At 44.5% G+C, this 20,013-nt stretch overlaps 1 protein-coding gene across 4 annotated transcripts in view; it reads right to left on the bottom strand.

Annotated features, from left to right (window-relative positions):
* LOC144756238 (histone H3-like centromeric protein A) overlaps positions 1 to 19,906 on the bottom strand; it is a 198,691-nt gene extending 178,785 nt beyond the window's left edge. For 2 of the 4 annotated variants that reach the window (XR_013595106.1, XR_013595105.1), the window contains exon 1: positions 19,718 to 19,862. The gene's annotated coding sequence lies outside the window, so the exon portion shown is untranslated. Of the gene's footprint in view, positions 1 to 19,717 lie in introns of all 4 variants that reach the window. The other 2 variants (XM_078645865.1, XM_078645864.1) reach the window with 2 other exon arrangements.
* Between the last annotated feature and the right edge of the window lie 107 nt (positions 19,907 to 20,013).

The following is a 20,013-nucleotide window of genomic DNA, read 5'->3' as shown; positions in this document are numbered from 1 at the left end:
TGTCGTTTTGTTGATGGAGATGCCTGTTATGCTGTTGTTGTTGATAATGTCTTTGATCAAGGGTTCTAGAACCAGTAGGAACAGTAGTGGGGATAGGGGGCACCCTTGCCTGGTCCCTCTTTGTAGGTCAAAAGGGGCTGAGTTTGTGCCGTTAATTGTGATCTGTGCTTTCGGGCTTTTGTACATGGCCATGACTCTCCTAGCAAACGTATCTCCTAGGTTGTATGCTTGTAGGGATTCTTTTAAGAAGTGCCACGACACTCTGTCAAATGCTTTCTCTGCATCAAGCACGATTGTGACTGCTGGTTTCTGTGTCTGTGTGCAATGTTCAATGACTTGGCAAAGTAGTCTGGTGTTGTCACTGGACATCCTACCTTTCATGTACCCTACTTGTGTATTGCCTATCAGCTGTGGTAGCAGGTTGCTTAGTCTCGTGGCTAGTATTTTGGCGTACAGTTTGCAGTCTAGGTTAATGAGTGAAATTGGACAGTAGTTCTTAGGCCATTGTGGGTCTTTGTTCTCCTTTGGGATGACTATAATGTTTGCCTGTGCCATTGTGGCAGTGACTTCCCCAGTTTTCCCGCAGAAGTTGAATGTTTTTGTTAGGGTGGGTACTAGTTGCTCTTGGAACGATTTGTAGAACATTGCTGTGTAGCCATCGGGCCCCGGGGCATTGTTATCTTTAAGTGATTTGATGGCTGTCCTGATCTCTAGCGGCTTGAAGTCTTGGCCTAAAGCATCTGCTTCTTCTTCAGTGATTTTTGGTAGCTTTAGTTTGTCTAGGTAGGCTTTTGTTCGTTCAGTGTCTAGCCCCTCATCTTTCTTGTATAGCTCAACATAGAATTCTCTGAAGGTTTTAACAATATCCTCGTGTCGAGTGTGTGATTTGTTTAAGTTGTCAGTGATCGATGTGGTGTTGTGTTGTCTTTGTTTGCGTTTGAGGTAGGCCGCTAATGATCTGCCAGCTTTGTTTGCTTCGCAGAGGTTAATCTCCTTTTATTTCCTTGTCCAGAGGCCCGCGCGTTCGCTGAGTATTCTATTGAATTCATATTTCTTCTTAGTGAGTTCCGTCAGTGCGTTCTGATTGGTGGTGTCCCTTATGTGTTGTGTTTCTAGTCGTTTTATGTCTGCTTCTAGTTGTGCTAACTGTGCTCTTATCTCTTTGTCTCTTCTCGCCTTTATTTCTATTAGTATTCCCCTTATGGTTGCTTTGAGAGCTTCCCATAGCATGCCCGGGTCTGTGTCTGGTGTTTCGTTTTCTGTGATGTAATCTGTGATAGCTTTCTGAATTCTAACTCTGTCTTCCTGTTTTGATATGGTTGTGGGGTTAAGACGCCATCTTCGTGTAAGGTGCTCGTTGTGCCTGCCTGCTAGGTGTAGGCTGATACAGGCGTGATCTGATATCGTTCTGGCAGCGATGTCTGTGTGTTCCGTTAGGTGGGTGTGGGATGCGGTTATGAGAATGTAGTCGATTCTGCTGTAAGAGTTGTGTGGGTGCGAGTAGAAAGTGTAATCTCTAGTGTCAGGGTGTTGTAGGCGCCACGGGTCTGCCAGGTCTAGTTTACTGCAAAGGTTCACTAACGTTTTGTGCGAGGACGGCGTGCGTGTCCTGTTTTTGGCTTGCCTGTCTAGTGTTTGGTCTATTGCCATATTGAAATCTCCTGCTTCTACCATCAGGTCGTGAGGCGTGCTGTTTTCCAGGTCGTTGGTTACTTTCTCCCAGAATGGTATGTCGTCTGTGTTGGGCGCATAGATATTTGCCACTAGTATTTTCTCCTCTCCCCTCTTCATGTGTGTAATCAGTAGTCGGCCCTCCTCATCCTGCCGAGATGTTTCAATGGTAATCTTGGATTTGCTGCTGACCAGAGTAATGACGCCTCTTTTTTTCCCAACTGCCGGGGAGCAGGCAACCTGGCCTATCCACCTTGCCCTAATTTTGTCTGCGTCTTCTAGGCCTAGTTTTGTCTCTTCTAATAGTATGATGTCTCCCTTTGTTTTGGCTAGATATTCTAGTATTTTTTTCTTTTTGACTGGGTGATTGAGACCCTTCACATTGAGTGAGATGACCTTAAGGTCGGTCTGGAGTGGTGTGTTACTCGGTTTTGTCATCGTAGTGGTTATACTGACGAGTGCTTTTTATGGCCCCAGACGCCCGCAGTGTGGTGGAACTATGCTGTCCACTGGCGGCGCAGATTTGGCCTGGTTGTGCAGATGCTACCGTCGATCTGTTTATGTTGATGGCATTACTTTGGACAAGACAAACATGACAAACATAACGTACAAGACTTACTATACATTCTATACTTTCTACTCTACCTCCCTTGGACCCCTCCTCTCCCTCCCCTCCCGCCCTCCTGTTCGCCCATTGTTCTCTCGTACTGTGGACGGACGACAGCAAGACCCTCCCACTTCCGCCCTCCCCCCGGAATTGAGCCACATGTCTTTAGCTAGCTTATGGCTGATGAAAATAGACTGTAAAGGATATTGAGGTAGAAAGTTGTATCATAATGTTCATCCGCTGCCTCTGGACACCTCAGTTCAAATTCTCTCCGCCTTTCTCTCCTTGCACGTGCAACGTTGAGGTAGGATGTTGTGGTGATAGAGCTACTGGCTTGGTACCTGTATGCTTTGTTTGGGTTATCTTGGCTTCAACTTGTGGAGCATTTGGGGTACCAAGTTGTTGTAGTGTCCGTGTCTTGTTTCCAACTGAATGTTTGCGGTTAGCTACCTAGGTGTTCTTTGTTGTAGATGTTCGGGTGTAGACTTGTCATTTGCTTAGCCACTGTCGGTTCCGGCGGTGGGTGATGCGCTTCTTTTCCCAGACGGTGTCGAGTTTTCCATCTCTTCTGTAGGAGGTCCTCTTAGATAGCGTGAAAGTTCTTCTGGGTCTTCGAAGGTCAAGTTGATGCCTTTGTTGTTGATCCTGAACCTTGTTGGCCCTGTGAATGAGAAGGTAATGTTTTCCTTCCTTAGTTTGTCGCGTAGGGCTAGAAACCTTTTCCTTATTTCCACCTTGGCTTTGAGAAGTCTTGTGTGAGAATTATTTTGTGACTGTTCTAAACTAGGTTGGGGGTTTTTCTCGCTACCCCAAATATGGGGTCGGTTTGGTGTGACAATAGTGGTCTGCATATTATTGGTCTAGGGTTTGTTCTGCTTCCTTGTTGTCTGTTTGCTGGTATCCTATACGCTTTGTCTAGTTCGAAGGGCCCCTCAAATTTCAGATTAGTTAGCTTTGGGATGAGGTTCTGTAGTAGTGCCATGCACGAACCGGCGGCATCTTCCTCACCTTCCGGTATTCCTAGGATTCTGATGTTGCCTTTTCTGTTTCAGTCTTCGAGCTCTGCTGCTTGTCTCCGGAGTTCTTTGGTAGCTTTGGCTATGTTGCCTCTGGCTTTCCCCGTTAGTTGTGACCTGTCCTCTATGTCGCTGACTGTTTGTTCCACCGCTTCGACTTTGTTGTTCGTGGCATGTATGTCTGCTCTGATGGCTGCGAGCTCGAGCTCAATCTTGTCCGTTGTTTTCTTCGTAGATCTGGCAAGGTCATGTACCTCCGCCAGTTTCTTGAGCATGCTGTCCAATGTACCAGAGACATCCGATCTATTCTTGACTGGAGATTCCGTATTGCTCTCTGGTCTGTTTTTCTTTTGTAGTTAAGACATTATACCCTGGGCTTTGTAGTTTATTATCGACCCTTTTTGATGATGAGCTTTGTTTATGGTAGGTTTTGTCTACGCTCGTTCCGTTAATCGGGTCTTTCTAGTTTGCTGCAGCTTTGTCTACTACTTTATTTATGCTGGGTTCTCTCGTTAGACTGTAGGGTATTTCTTTGCGCTGTTTACGTCCATTAGCGCTGCTACTCACACACCTCAGGTTCTTATTCACTGCGCACGCTTTTGTTCTTATCGGTTGGTGCTTAAAATGGCGCTCAGAATGGCGGCCGCGGTAGGCTTCGGTTTCGTTTTAGTCTGCTTCCAGGATTTGTGTTGTTATTCTCTCCGCTTGCCTTTGTCCTTATCGTTTGGTGCACAAAATGGTGCTCCGGATGGGCGCCACGATAGGTAACGGTTTCGTCTTGGTCAGCTTACAGGATTTGTAGGCTGTGCCCCTCCACTCTGGAGTTTCCGCCTTCTACTACTGTTGATTGGGAGCACTCGTGACCGCGTCTGATCGGTAGCGTTTTTTGTTGCATCCGCGCGCTACTTGCTTCGTTCCAATTATCTGCGTGTTCTTCTCGCCCTCAAAATGGCTGCTTCCAATGTGAGTTTCGCTTTCACATGCGCTTAATTACATTTATCTTTGTTATTGCTCATCTGCGGACCATTACGGAGCGACTGGCCTTCGGTGCGCTGTTCCTCTAGCAGTATCGTTAACGCATCTGATCGTTAGTGCTGTTGTTGTATCTGCTCGCTTCCAGCTTCCTTCCGTTTATCTGCCTCCGCCTGGCCGCGCTTGTAATTGTTTTCCTCTCGCCCCAAGGATGGCTCTCATGAGCACGTCTGATCGGTAGCGCTGTTGTTGCATCCGCGCGCTACCAGCTCTGTTCCGATTATCTGCCTCAGCTTGGCCGCACCTGGATTTGTTTTCACTCGCCCCCAAAATGGCTGCGCCCAATGTTGGTTTCGTTTTCACATGCGCTTGATTACGTTTAACGTTGTTATTGCTCAATATCGGCTTTATTCCATATATTCCGCGGGGGGGCGCCTATCTGAGTAACATTACTGAGCGACTGACCTTTGGTGCACTGTTCCTCCAGCAGTATCGTTTATTCTCAGTTCTTGTTTGCGCTCGTTCGTTGTTTGGTATTGCAGCCATTCGCAATTTTGAGCTCCGTGGTAAGGCAGTTCTCCGCGGCTTATGCTTAAAAACTCTGTTTTCTTTTAGGCTTTACTGTTCTGTCTGGTCCGTTCCAGTGCCTACACCATTCCCATCAGTGTTGCTTCTCTTTTTTTTGATTTTGTGCTGCTCGTTCGCGCCGTTAGTTTGGCTCTTTCCCGGGGGTCGGACGGAGCTCCGGATTTAGGCTCCTCTCCCCCTTGCCATCCAAGCCACGCCCCCAAGACGTCTTCTTTATTAAAAGAAATTGTTCCCATCCCCAGCCGGTAGATCCACCGCCTGTCTCTCTCCAGATTTCCTTCTTCTGATGTCATCCCTTCATGACATTCTAACGTCCCAACATTCTTTAGTCAACACTACCATCTTCCCCCTCACAGAATTGACAGAAATCTAAACAAATAAAAACCAAAATTCATAGGCATAACATAAAACAAGCAAAATTAGGATATCCTATAGTGCTACTATACATATATGCATCATAAAACTATGCACATAATATATATATATATATATATATATATATATATATATATATATTTGTATTTCAAGGTGGCTCTTGGCCAAGGAAGGCACACACAGCGGGTGGAAATTATCCTAGTTTATTTGCATCAGAGGTCCACAATCACCGTCATTTCATCTGTTTGGCCGACGCGTTTCGATGCTGTTCACATCTTCTTCCTGGGCAGTGATGACAAAAAACGGCATTTCATTCCCAACCCACTTTCCGCTTTAGTAGTGACTGGAGGTGGGTGTGTCCGCTTAGTAGCTCATGGTTTCTGGGATACGTAGTTTTAACTCATAGTGAGTTCCGTTTTGTCACCATATTTTACACAGTCTTACGGTGGTAAGTGACTTCACCATAAGATTCCAAGCACCACAGTGTGCTCCGATGTTCTGTGTTCCTCCGCAGTGTTGCAATCCCGCTGTGCCGATTGACCAGAATTGCATTGGTTGACACGGCTCCTGACACCAGCGGCTCCTTCCTCCTTTCCTAGGCGGTGCTCCTCCATACGACGAGCAGTCGCAGCAAATGTTTGTATTTCAAGGTGGCTCTTGGCCAAGGAAGGCACACACAGCGGGTGGAAATTATCCTAGTTTATTTGCATCAGAGGTCCACAATCACCGTCATTTCATCTGTTTGGCCGACGCGTTTCGATGCTGTTCACATCTTCTTCCTGGGCAGTGATGACAAAAAACGGCATTTCATTCCCAACCCACTTTCCGCTTTAGTAGTGACTGGAGGTGGGTGTGTCCGCTTAGTAGCTCATGGTTTCTGGGATACGTAGTTTTAACTCATAGTGAGTTCCGTTTTGTCACCATATTTTACACAGTCTTACGGTGGTAAGTGACTTCACCATAAGATTCCAAGCACCACAGTGTGCTCCGATGTTCTGTGTTCCTCCGCAGTGTTGCAATCCCGCTGTGCCGATTGACCAGAATTGCATTGGTTGACACGGCTCCTGACACCAGCGGCTCCTTCCTCCTTTCCTAGGCGGTGCTCCTCCATACGACGAGCAGTCGCAGCAAATGTTTGTATTTCAAGGTGGCTCTTGGCCAAGGAAGGCACACACAGCGGGTGGAAATTATCCTAGTTTATTTGCATCAGAGGTCCACAATCACCGTCATTTCATCTGTTTGGCCGACGCGTTTCGATGCTGTTCACATCTTCTTCCTGGGCAGTGATGACAAAAAACGGCATTTCATTCCCAACCCACTTTCCGCTTTAGTAGTGACTGGAGGTGGGTGTGTCCGCTTAGTAGCTCATGGTTTCTGGGATACGTAGTTTTAACTCATAGTGAGTTCCGTTTTGTCACCATATTTTACACAGTCTTACGGTGGTAAGTGACTTCACCATAAGATTCCAAGCACCACAGTGTGCTCCGATGTTCTGTGTTCCTCCGCAGTGTTGCAATCCCGCTGTGCCGATTGACCAGAATTGCATTGGTTGACACGGCTCCTGACACCAGCGGCTCCTTCCTCCTTTCCTAGGCGGTGCTCCTCCATACGACGAGCAGTCGCAGCAAATGTTTGTATTTCAAGGTGGCTCTTGGCCAAGGAAGGCACACACAGCGGGTGGAAATTATCCTAGTTTATTTGCATCAGAGGTCCACAATCACCGTCATTTCATCTGTTTGGCCGACGCGTTTCGATGCTGTTCACATCTTCTTCCTGGGCAGTGATGACAAAAAACGGCATTTCATTCCCAACCCACTTTCCGCTTTAGTAGTGACTGGAGGTGGGTGTGTCCGCTTAGTAGCTCATGGTTTCTGGGATACGTAGTTTTAACTCATAGTGAGTTCCGTTTTGTCACCTTGAAATACAAACATTTGCTGCGACTGCTCGTCGTATGGAGGAGCACCGCCTAGGAAAGGAGGAAGGAGCCGCTGGTGTCAGGAGCCGTGTCAACCAATGCAATTCTGGTCAATCGGCACAGCGGGATTGCAATACTGCGGAGGAACACAAAACATCGGAGCACACTGTGGTGCTTGGAATCTTATGGTGAAGTCACTTACCACCGTAAGACTGTGTAAAATATGGTGACAAAACGGAACTCACTATGAGTTAAAACTACGTATCCCAGAAACCATGAGCTACTAAGCGGACACACCCACCTCCAGTCACTACTAAAGCGGAAAGTGGGTTGGGAATGAAATGCCGTTTTTTGTCATCACTGCCCAGGAAGAAGATGTGAACAGCATCGAAACGCGTCGGCCAAACAGATGAAATGACGGTGATTGTGGACCTCTGATGCAAATAAACTAGGATAATTTCCACCCGCTGTGTGTGCCTTCCTTGGCCAAGAGCCACCTTGAAATACAAACATTTGCTGCGACTGCTCGTCGTATGGAGGAGCACCGCCTAGGAAAGGAGGAAGGAGCCGCTGGTGTCAGGAGCCGTGTCAACCAATGCAATTCTGGTCAATCGGCACAGCGGGATTGCAATACTGCGGAGGAACACAAAACATCGGAGCACACTGTGGTGCTTGGAATCTTATGGTGAAGTCACTTACCACCGTAAGACTGTGTAAAATATGGTGACAAAACGGAACTCACTATGAGTTAAAACTACGTATCCCAGAAACCATGAGCTACTAAGCGGACACACCCACCTCCAGTCACTACTAAAGCGGAAAGTGGGTTGGGAATGAAATGCCGTTTTTTGTCATCACTGCCCAGGAAGAAGATGTGAACAGCATCGAAACGCGTCGGCCAAACAGATGAAATGACGGTGATTGTGGACCTCTGATGCAAATAAACTAGGATAATTTCCACCCGCTGTGTGTGCCTTCCTTGGCCAAGAGCCACCTTGAAATACAAATATATATATATATATATATATATTATCTTCAAACTTTGCACACATCCCCTACTCCTCGTCGTTCCATCATCCAAAATTACCACATTTTTTCTAACCCCCATCACTTTACAGGGATTAGGATACTTGTTGGCCCCTTTGCTCACAAAACCAGTTCTCCGTACAACAACCCAATCTCACTTCTGAATCAAAGACTCTCTCACGCATTTCCTCCTATTGTAATACTCCATATTCTTAATCTGAGAACCTTCCACTCTCCTTCTCACCTCCTCACGATCAACCATCACATCACTCCTTCCCCTCAACCAAATAGGACACTACTTCACATCCGGTTCTCTACCTTTCAAGGACAGAAAAGGCGACATGCCGGTGACAGAATTGGGAGTCGTCCTATGTGCCCAAATCATCCTCCTCAACTCTCTCTTTCACAGAAGACCATTTGCCAAAGACAACTGCACATTTTCCATGATCAACCTATTTATCCTTTCCACCAGTCCATTGGCCTGTGGTCGGAATAAAGCCACCCTCTCATGAACAATTCCCATTTTTGCAAAATAACTAGTCTTCTCCCTGGAAATAGACTGTACTCCATTATCCGATAATATGGTCTTCGGAATTCCCTCCTACAGAAATGTCTCTTTAAAGAACTGAATCAATCCAGAAGTATTCACTTGTTCAACCGGCTCCACTACAAACCACTTGCTATGATAGTCAATTAACACCAACATATATTTACAAAATGAACCCAATCTCGCTATAGGCCCCAAAAAGTCAACAGCCAACTTCTCCCACTGTTTGTTTGGAAAAACTACACAACCCAAAGGAGGTTGTCTCATAATTTTAGTCTGATCACTATTGCTACAAGCCACACAGTTCTTTACCTTGTCCTCAACCACACCATCCATTCCTGGCCACCAAAAAGACTCTTTCACCTTCCTCTTTGTCATTCCACGTCCCAGATGCCCCTCATGCGCAATATCAACAATATGTGCATGAATTCCTTCTGGAGGAACAAACTGGCTCCTTCTCATCAACTTTCCATCTACAATGCTCAGCTCTTCTTTAACCATAAAATATTATTTGATCATTACAAAGTAGTGTTGTTTGGCAATCTTTCTTAGGAGGTGCTTTACAAGCAACCTCTGAGGATAACTAAAATTACCTTAAACAAAGTTAGGTAGCATTTAAACACACACATTTGGACAAAACTGTTGTAAAAAGCAAACTAAGAGTGCGAGAAGAAAACAAAAAAAAGTGTTTCTATAAAAAGTCTAAGGGAAAAGTGCCTTTATGCATACCGTTGTTAAATCAAAACTGAGCAAATGCTTTAATTTACAAAACATGACCCCAGAAAAAAAGCAAAAGAACGTAAAGACACTTCTAAAAATGTGATCATAAAGATAGTACAAAACCAAAAGTTTGCTCTCAAAGAACAGCACAATCGCTCAAGTGAAGCAACACAGAGGGCTCTAGGTGGGAATGTGAGAGGGAAAGCAACACACATGCACTCTCATTGGATAAAAGAAACACTTATTTGTAATGCAATAAGTCTCACATTACTGAAAGTATGAGCTATTAGCGTTGCAATATTATTTGCAACAACAATAGCTTAGACTTTAAGTAATGCGAGACGTATTGCATTGCAATTGCTTGTTGTGTGCTAGGAAAAAGCCTTTCCCTTTTAGAGCAAGATGGTCACATAAATTCTCTCACTTTGAAGTCAGAGAAAGAAAAGTTAACACTAGGCTTCCTGGAAGACAGAGCCCGACATCTGACCTCCTTATATTAATGCACACGAAATGTGACAAGATAAGAACAAGTTTGAAAGGCTTGTTTACTGAAAACGAGCACTCAGAAGGATACAGTAAACACAAGATACTCCTCCTCCAGCTGGACGGACTCAAGCTCAATCAATCATGGGTTTGTTGAGCTGGACAGCCTAAAGCAAATTAAACTAGCAAACAGAAAGCAAGTAAATGTGAGTTACTAACCTCAAAGCCAAGGGCCAGCAGTGGGCAGAATGCATTCCCAGGAAAGCTTTCAGAAGGTCCACAAAACGTCATTAGCAAACCAGGCAGAAGCAACCTAAAAAGGGCTTCTATGAAGTGTGTGGCATAGCTACAAATGACAAGAGGTTGAACAAGGACGATGTGGAAAAACAATCAAGAGCTATACAGGTAGCTCAATGGAGTGACGTGCCTGCTGCAGAGGGCTTCGTGCAACTGGCTGGAGACAAGTTAAAACTAGGTGGTGCATTTAGCTTTTCATCATTTTGAGGGCGATAAATTCACTGCTGTCAAGTTAGGTGATGTTAAGACTGGTGGTTGAACAAGAATTGTGCAATTTAAGCTTTAGAATAAATCTGGTAAGTAGGTCAGTCTCAAGCGTGACACCTTAAGCAGTTATTGGCCAAACAAAATGTCTTGAATGCTGTAGGAATTCTGCACCCTTGCTATAGTAGTCAGTCAAGCAGTTCGGGGAGCCTTGTCCATTTCAAAAGACCTCAAGAATTCTTCCAAATTATATTCCTGTCTTGCAGTCTTTCACCATCTTCCATCTTGTTAGAAATTCACCCACAGGGGTTCCAAAATGGATTCTCAAATTCATGCAGTCAAGCATAGCCTCATACTTGAAGAGCAAACGTGTGTCAATCATGCACATACATAGATGAAGCAAAGGACCCTGTTCAAAGGATGTCACACACCATTTTAACCAGGAGATGAAAGCAGGCGACTCAAAGACGAAGATTTACCAGTAAAACAGCCTGCTGCTTCAACTGTAAACTTTTGCTACCACAACTGCCTGTTCTCTGTCCTGTGAGATACAATAGCCACTCACTCAGAAAAGGAGGTGTGCGCCTCCAGACCATAGGTCCTCGTTCCAAGTCTCATTTCATTTTGCTACAGATGCTCAGCATGTATCCATTATTGTCCTGTGCATTGATGCGGAAAAAGTACATAGGGACTCATTGTAAAGGGAACTTTAACTAAGGTTGCACGCTTGACTGAGACATGCAGTAGACATTGCCTTCCCAGCATAGAATGTCATATTCTATACACAATAGTCCACCTTTCCTTAACACAATACAAACACTGTAACGCAAAATGGAAAACACCCCTGTCTTACAGAAATTTTATTTCAACTAAAAACAACCCTAGTCACATAGAAAACTGAAGATGCAAAACCTAGTAGTAATTATTATTATACATTATCTCTTCAAAAAACTGGGTCTAATTGTTTCAGTTTTGATCCGCCCCTTAAAACGTACTTTCGCTTTTAACCAGGGTTCCCTGTAAGATGCACGCACCTATGTTCCCCTGAGCACATAGTTTCTTTTATCTAGCACAGATCCTGCGAGAGACCGTGCAGGTAAAGAGCGGCACACATTCAGCAGCAAGTGGCTCCTGCACTTGCTGCATTCCTTTGGTTAATAGAGCCAGCTGCGGGGTGATTGGGTGCCTTTGAGAAAGTGTTCATGTTAATTGCAGTGCAATTAACATGAACATGTTCTCAAAGGCACACAATCACCCGCAGCAGTGCTCTATTAACAAAAGGAATGCAGCATTCTACAAACATGATGTGTGCTTTCAGAATCATCTGAAAGCACACGCCGTGTTTGTAGACCTGCTCCGTTTCTTTTTTTAACAGGAGGAGGCTGAGGGTTGAAAAGAAAGCCTAGCATTTCCCATTCAGGGATCATAAACAGAGACAGATTTTTACTTGGCCTTAGAGCAGAGGAGTGATGGGGGGTGTTGTGTCTGAGGGCCACAGCCTGCCATTACCTTTTTAATTTTAGGACATCAGTTCTGCTAGTTTTTGTCAAAGGTAAACGGTTAACAGGAGTTGAAAAGCTTCCGCTGAAGTGCTATTCCAGGAGCCTCCTGAGCTGTGAAACCCAAGGAGGAGCAGACAGCTAAATAAGCCTTCTTGGCAAGTGAAGTATTAAGAAAGAAGTGGCAAAGAAATGTAAATGTGCACAAATGCCCAATCGGCAATTGTAAATAGATTCTGGAAATCCGTGTTGGCTTTAACTGATGGTATCACTTGAAGCTTCCTGGTGACACACATTTATTAATTTTGAGAGGTATTGTAAGGAAGCTAGCTACCAGCGAAGATGTGAAGTGTGTGCTTTTAAAAAAAAATCATTAAAAAAACAAAAACTGTCCTACGTATAGCCGCCAAAAACCTATATTTTGGAAACATTTTTTATCGTAAACATTTTAGCGCATTTTTTAGCAGCCGGTCTTATATCGTGTGTAATGCAAGTTCAACATAATGACTTATATGTTCACAGTGCTTTCTGTCACAGACTGGGACCTTGTAGCACTAAACATACACAAGTCACCATTCTCCAACGCATCAACCAAGATTTGGTGCAATGCATTAACTAATAGATATTTTATAGTCTACAATAGTGTATCGCTCACCGATTAAAATTATTTTTCATTTAAGCTGTTTGTTATTTTATATGTAGTTACCGGAAGATAAAGACTGTGAAAAGTTACAGAATATTTTGTTTTTTTAGCTTCGCCCATAACCTCACTCACCCTGCCCCCTTTCACACAGCATCACAGTTCCCATACTTTTTTTAGGTTTCGACTGCAAAAAGCTGCGCAAGCAGCTTTTGCGCAGGAGAAATCTTATGAGAACTGTAGTGTGGCTTTGGGTCGGCCCTCGTCATTCATTGGCTGGCTCCATAAATGGAGCCTAGCCATTGGACGAGGGGCCTGTCCGTCAATGCCGGACCAGATTCGGGGGCGTTCCCGAGATTCTTTGGCTTTTGCTGACGTCACGCGACGTCAGCCGGGAACGCCCCCGAATCTGGTCCGGCCGGGCCGTGCTTGCTGCTGTCCTGCCTTCCTCCGTGTCCCTCCTCCCGCCGTCCCCCCTCCCCTCGCTGTCCTGTGCACGTTTCCCGTCTCCCTCCCCCCGTCCGTGTCCTCTCCCGCCGTTCGTGTCATCTCCCGCCCCCCCCCCCTGTCCTCGTAGGTGCTTGTTTGGACCAGGAACAGTTAATTCGCAGTGCTTAACGGTAAATGGCGCTTATCTGTCTGCCTTTGGGCGCCCTTTGTCCTGAGCCGACACTCCTGCTGGGACGGCGCCTTCGTGAATGGAGCACTTCCTGAAGAAACGGTTACATCTGCAGATGGGAGAAAATGGTCGTTTAGAAAGAGGCGGATCACCCGACGTGCTAATCGATCCTGTGCGAGAACCAATCACGCGCTTCGTCAGGGGCAGTAAGCACTTTGTAAAGGCAATTGGAACAATTACAGCACCAAACTGTTCCCTGTAGGGGGTCATCAGCTCTTTCCTCATCTCTTCCCAAATAAATTGAAGTCATAACATCCCCCACCCCCCCGCCCAAGTTACGAAGAAGGAACATGAAACGTTCCCTACGCACCATGTTAACTCACGAGTGGGCTTGAGAAAAGAGTTTTTATTTTAAACCTCAGAATGTTCGATTTATGTTTTTTATATAGCGTGAACTCGACCCGAAAGTATCAGAGCGCTTTACGTGAGCACCAGATACGTTACAGACGGACACATTCGTTTTTAGGCTCGGGGAGATTTGCCCAGAATCACAGGATGTTTGAGCCTCCCGCCAGACTCGAACCCGGTTTCCCAGCGTCAAAGTCGCCGCTCTCGCCGTTAAGCCACATTCACGTGCAGTTCTTGATTCAACCCCTTTGTTCAATGTACACCTGATATGTATCTCTGATGCAATTCGGATAAAAGCACGTATAGAGTATTTTTGGGAAATTAATTTTTTAATGTTTTTGTTTAATCGCGATGGTCCGTGACATTGTCGGCCCCTGTTTAACATAACTCATTGTTGGTCAGAGCAACAAGAAAGAGCGCTTGTTGAGTGGATAAATACACCAGCTGCAATGATTTGTACGCCCATCTCTAATGACAAGGTCGATAAAGTGAATTCATACCCCCGGGTGCATATGATAATGTTGAAAATAAAAACGACATGTACACATCGAGAAGTGTGCAGTGAGCTGATACATTCCCGAGAGTCAGTCACTGCACGTTTATGTTATGTTAGACCTATTTCTATGGCGTACATTCTACCATAGTATTTCAGTTTATTTGTTGCAGCATATGAGGCTGCTAATTCACACGCAGATTAGATGGTTGTGCACAATGACCCTTAAGCGGAGAGGGGAGGGGAAAGCAAGAGCTCACTGAATGAGTTTGGGCTTCTAAGAAAGAACACAGTGTACATTATGGTTCGTAGCAGACCATGTTATAACATTATGGACCACCAGGGTGGCCTTACTTCCTCTGTCCATCGCTGGTGTTTCCGTCTTATTCCATCTTTCATTATTGGAGCAGGCTGTGCTTGACTTCCTGTCTGTAGTGTAGTGTGGCCTGCATCCTGCCCAATAGTCAGTGGGTCAGTTTTCCGTTTTTTTTTATTTTCCTGTTTCCTGTTCTTGTGTCAGTGGTAGAAGGCCCTCCTCATCTTTTATTAGCAATGATAACTTCTTACATAAAGTTTCAATGCTGTTGTTTCTAGATGCTGTAAACAACAGGTGTTACTACTGCCCAATTCAATGGTGCTCATTGTACCCACCTCCGAAGCATAGGAATCGGAGTTGGCCTTGCAGGGCTCAATGTTATGACCCGCAGAAGATGAATATGTAATTACTGACCTGTATTGCAGGTTAACATTAGTGGGGTGGGTCCCCAATTCCTTTATTATTAATAGCAGGGTCTTCATCGCCCTCCTTCGTTTTCGTATGCTGTAAAAGATTCTGCATTCCACCTCCTTCGTAAGTGATGCCTGCCTCTCTCTTCTATCGTGAGGGGTAGTGGTAGCGGTGTCTGTCTCCCTCTCCCTTCATTAGAGGTAGCAGGGTCTCTCTTCCTTCATTAGAGGTAGCAGGGTCTCTCTTCCTTCATTACTGATAGCAAGGTCTGCCTCCATCTCTCTTCATTCCTGGAGGCACGGTCATTTTACCTCTTCTTTCATTTCAGATAGGAGGGTATGTCTCACCTCGTGCCCAACTCCTCACACAATGCCACGTATGCCGCTCTTATAGATTACCAGCCTCTGTCCATTGCAGAGTCTTTATTCTCCTATCATGAAGCCCCGTCCCCGCTCTCGCGGCACGGTAAGCATCTAAAGAACTAACCCAGAATACAGCGTACTCACCGTCACAGTTACTCCCCATGCTGGACGCTGCTCCTCGAGACTGGCTGTTTCTGCGGCCTCAATAACAAGAAAAAAGTTTTTTAATGAACTGCATTTGTAACACGTTGCCAGGACTTCAACCCCGCTTCTATTTCTGGGCAGTTTTAAATAACGCAAAAGTAGGTATTGGAGTGCTTTACATGAGCACCAACTACATTACGCAAGTACATTAGGTAATGTTATTCTTTCTGTGCTGTGGCATTTCTGAAGTAGCGTCCAAACCTGGGCCTGTGGTGTTCCTGGATCCAAAGCACAGTGGTATGCAGTAGTGTACGAGGTTGTTATTCCTCCACTATAGTTGTACACCGTCTTCTTCCCAGTTCAGTGGTATTTGGCCCTCGCAGTTACAATTGCAGCCTCTCTCGTGTAGTCAGGACATAATGTTTCTACTTCTGAGGTTTCATTTAGCTATTTAAGGTATTCTGGGAGTTGTTTTCGTTTCAGTGCCAGGCCGGATACCAATGGTTTGTTCAGAATAGCCAGCTATTGGCAATGTAAATGACAATGCCATTTATTTATCTGTTTTCAAAACCAACACATAAATACAAATGTTGTCATTTACAATGCCAATAGCTCTAACTTTTCCAAAGGCGAAACCATTGCATTGTAAATGCTTGTTTTTAATGCACTTTGACTGGTTGTATGATAAAGATATGCGTGGCTAAACCACACTTCTACCACTCAGCCCGAACCACAAATGTGTCTTAACCGCGCATTCATTTGCCATGCATTTTCGTGGCAAAGGCATGAATGGTGAAGGGGTTTGCGTGGCTAAGGTCGCCACTACTCCGACCACCCCACCCTAAATTACATACCCCCTACTTGCCCTCCCCGTCCTAATGCCTATATTTTTGTTATATGATATTAGTCGCTGCCCCAACGCGTGGTCAGGTTTTGGGTTCACATAGCCTTGGCTGCAGCACACAGAGACCTTACGTTGCTGCACACAGAGAGAAACAAATTAGAGGGAACATTGCTCTCAATATGGGTGTCTTCACAAACATCCACCTCGTCTTTTAGCCCAGCCTCCAGTTCGTCACTCTATTCTCGCTTGCAATCTAAGTGCCATTTTCTGCTGTTTTTACAAACGAAGACTCTTTGATGATATTCCAGTTCTGAAAATGTTGTACGAAAATAACCACCGTTGGGATTGTTCATGCGCCGGCATGCAGTTGCGCTTTAATTGCATTGCCTGGACAATTATCACTCCCTTCTTTCTTTATTATATTAATCATTTCGCCTCTATATTCAGTCTTGCTCATCTCTTTGAGGCTGTCAAACTTTACTCTTCATGGACGGAACACGAAAAAGTTGTCATCCACTGACATCATTCTGGGTGCTCTTATACACGCTTAGCATTTCGTCAGCCACTTTAGTAACATCGACCTTTTGCCTACAGGCACTTTTATAGCAACTTTTAAGGAAATTCATATGCTCTACTTGTTACCCTGCTATACCGAAAACCATAGACTTTAATGTCTTCCAATAATAAAAACGTAGCCATTATCCATCAGAATTTTAGCTGCTTGGTCCCTCTCTCTTAAAAATAACTCAACAAATGTATAGATTAATTTATAGATTAGGAGCGAGATGTGAAAATGTAAAGTATCTTTTAAAAATAGATCTCACTAAACAGCTACATGCTCAAAATGTTTAATGATGCCATGATATCATTAGTTATATAGACGTGTAATAATTTAATGGAATGAGGTAGTTGTTCATCAAATATTAGAAGTTTAAAAAACGTGCATTCTGGATAGATCTCTCACAACTTCACCTGTACCAGTTATAATAGATACATCAGCCACTACAAAAAAACATTGCCTTTCAAATTGCAAATCAAAGAGGAGTCTGATAATATGTAGATAAAGCCCATTCCCACACCTTACATGCCAGGCTCACATCAGTCAAAGGTGGTTTATTGCCATCAACTTCCTTTCAGCATTCACCAACTCTACGCAGCTCTTCACCCACTCTGCCATCTTCCCCATCTATTCTAGGCTTCCGGTATCACTCTCTTAATCTTTGCTTGGTCAGAGCATTTCTCCTAAACAAATGGCTACCATAGGCCATATCACATGAAAAACTATGCATACCAGCAGGTGGAATGCAGTTCTTTCTGCCAGATGGTACAACCATCTCAATTGACAACTCTCCTCGAGCCACGAAGAACAAAAGTGCAACTAAAGGCCAATGCTCTTTACTATGGCCAACCTTCCTCTAAATATTTCTCAAACAGTCTCCTCCATTCCCATCTCAACCCACCCATTTTTAGTTGAGCCTAGACAGCGCTGTCTGAAAGATCCGCTGTAGGTACATTGTGGGATCTGGAGATCAGCCCTAGGACTTGTCTGCTTCTGCCTTAGCTTTGGTACTTTTTTCTGTTCAACTGCCTTCGGTTTAACTGTCTTGAAAGAAAACGACCTGTAGAGGTCAGTAAAATATCAGAATTGCTTTTTGCTTGCTCAACTGCCTGTAATTAGCTGTCTTGATAGAAAACGACCAGTAGAGGTCAGTAAAATACCAGAATTGCTTTCTGCTTAGGGATTTTATTGTTTTATTTTTCTAGCAACTGCCTCTGTTTACCTTTCTTGATAGAAAGCGACCTGCAGAAGTCAGTAAAATACCAGAATCACTTTAGCATTCCCTAGATTCGAGGCCACAGAAACTTGAATTCAACGAGCAATCACGAACAATAATATTTTTTTCAAATCTTGTATTTTCAGTGATATGACTACCAAGGGGGAGATTTTGAATTAAAAACAGTGCTTTGGACGATACAATTTCCTGCTGATAGACAGTATTTCTCTTGAGGTGTTCCCATACCTGGCTTGTTCCGAAGTTTGGTGCTAACTTTACCTCCATGTTAAAGCACAGTAGATGTTTCAGCACCCAGGCTAATGACCTGCATAGCTAAATACATATAAGGTTCAAAAGGCAAGACTGATTGCATTGCAAATGCTTGTTTAGTTCACCATCGCTTTTTGCTCAGCAGCACGTGATGAATACTGGTAAAACTTGCCTTTTCTTGGTGAATTTGCTCAACCCTACTACATAATTCGGTCTTCCCTTGTTGCATAAGGCCAGTGGCCCTGTAGTACACTCACAAGCTGAGCCAGTGGTCCATGCACTCTAACCTCCCCATCTGCAGGTGGCAGGGGTACGTACGGTGAAGTATGGTGTCTGTCCTGCCTTGAGGCCATAAATAGAATGCCATGGTGCCTAAAGACTTCAGTCAATAGACAGTATAATGTAATCAGGAAACAAAGAAATATATATATAATATAAAATATAAAAAATATTTTACGGCATAGCTGCAGTAGTCATAAAATGCTAATTATGCAATGGGGTTTGTGAGGATTCATAATCTGAAAGCAGCGATTTGCTGTTGTACTGCCAGCACACTCAACCTGTCCTTTACACGCATTGCATCCTGGTACCTGTAATCCAGCCTTTAATGTGCAAAAAGTAGTGTCTTGGAATCAGATGTTCCAGAATGCGAATGTCTCGATAAACAAAAACTGGTGGGGTGGGTTTGAAATGTGCGTATGTGATATTAGTATATAGTACGACTTGAGTACGTACCCATACGCCTTCCTATAAGTGCCTTCCCAGTGTGTTCTTGTGATTTGAGTGTCTGCCATTTATTGCAGTAATATCCTTCTACTTGTGTTTGGTACTCTTTTGTAACATGCACACGTCACTTTTCTCTTGTAACACACTGTTTGCTACCTCTTACATTGTGTTTGCTTTAGATACTTGCACAAGTGCCACCATTGCATACAATAACGTTTGTTCTTGTGCTTGAGTGTCTGCCATTTATTGCAGTACTATACCTCTACTTGTACTTTGTACGCTTGTGTAACCTGCACACGTCACTTTTTCCTCCTGTAATGTACCTTTGCTACCTCTTGTATTTTATTTGCTCACAATTGTCACTATTGCCTCATGTAACTTAAAGTTTGCTTTTGTAATTTGTTCACTTGTAATTTTCTCCTCATGTATCAGTACTGTTCCTATTGTGAAGCGCTCTGACACCTTCGGGTAAAGTCCGCGCTATACAAAAACGCTTAATTTAAATATAATAAATAAAAAAAATAAGTAACACCACTGGATGGAAGGTTAGGCGTACTTGGCGCGCTCTGTCCTGCCATCCCTTTAAACCCTCCAGCGGGTGACATCAGGCACCTGCGACAACGCTTGCTAGGCGTTAAGCACCAGTCCCTTGCACCCGATTTCGGAGCAGTGCCAGACATAACCACCATTTCAGGAGGGGGAAGCCAGCCACCCCTAAAGCCGTTCGCCGCTTGTTAACGTAACGTTTACTAAAATGAAAGGTTAATATATATAATATATAAAAAATACCTTTTGCAAACAAGCCAATTAAGGGTGTCTCCCTGCGACCCCTCATAGCCTTCGTTCACCCATCGTCTACCATGCTCTTCCGTGTGCAGTGAAGCAGCGCTCCGTGGCTGTCAGTCTTCCCAGCACATACGTTTTCAAAGAGCCCGGGCAGCACTCGCTCATGTATCGACATCACTTCCGGTGTCATTTAAAAATCAACTTCACCATGGCAACAGAACGCATGTGCCGTGGTTATGTTGTTTTCACGTTCTTCGCAGCGTCAGCGTTTCGACCTTCTGGCGCGCATGCGTGCGGTC

Source organism: Lissotriton helveticus, chromosome 5_1 (genome assembly GCF_964261635.1).
Source record: "Lissotriton helveticus chromosome 5_1, aLisHel1.1, whole genome shotgun sequence".
NCBI lineage: Eukaryota > Metazoa > Chordata > Amphibia > Caudata > Salamandridae > Lissotriton > Lissotriton helveticus.
Note: the sequence above shows the minus strand (reverse complement) of the source record. Positions and strands in the feature narration are given on the sequence as shown.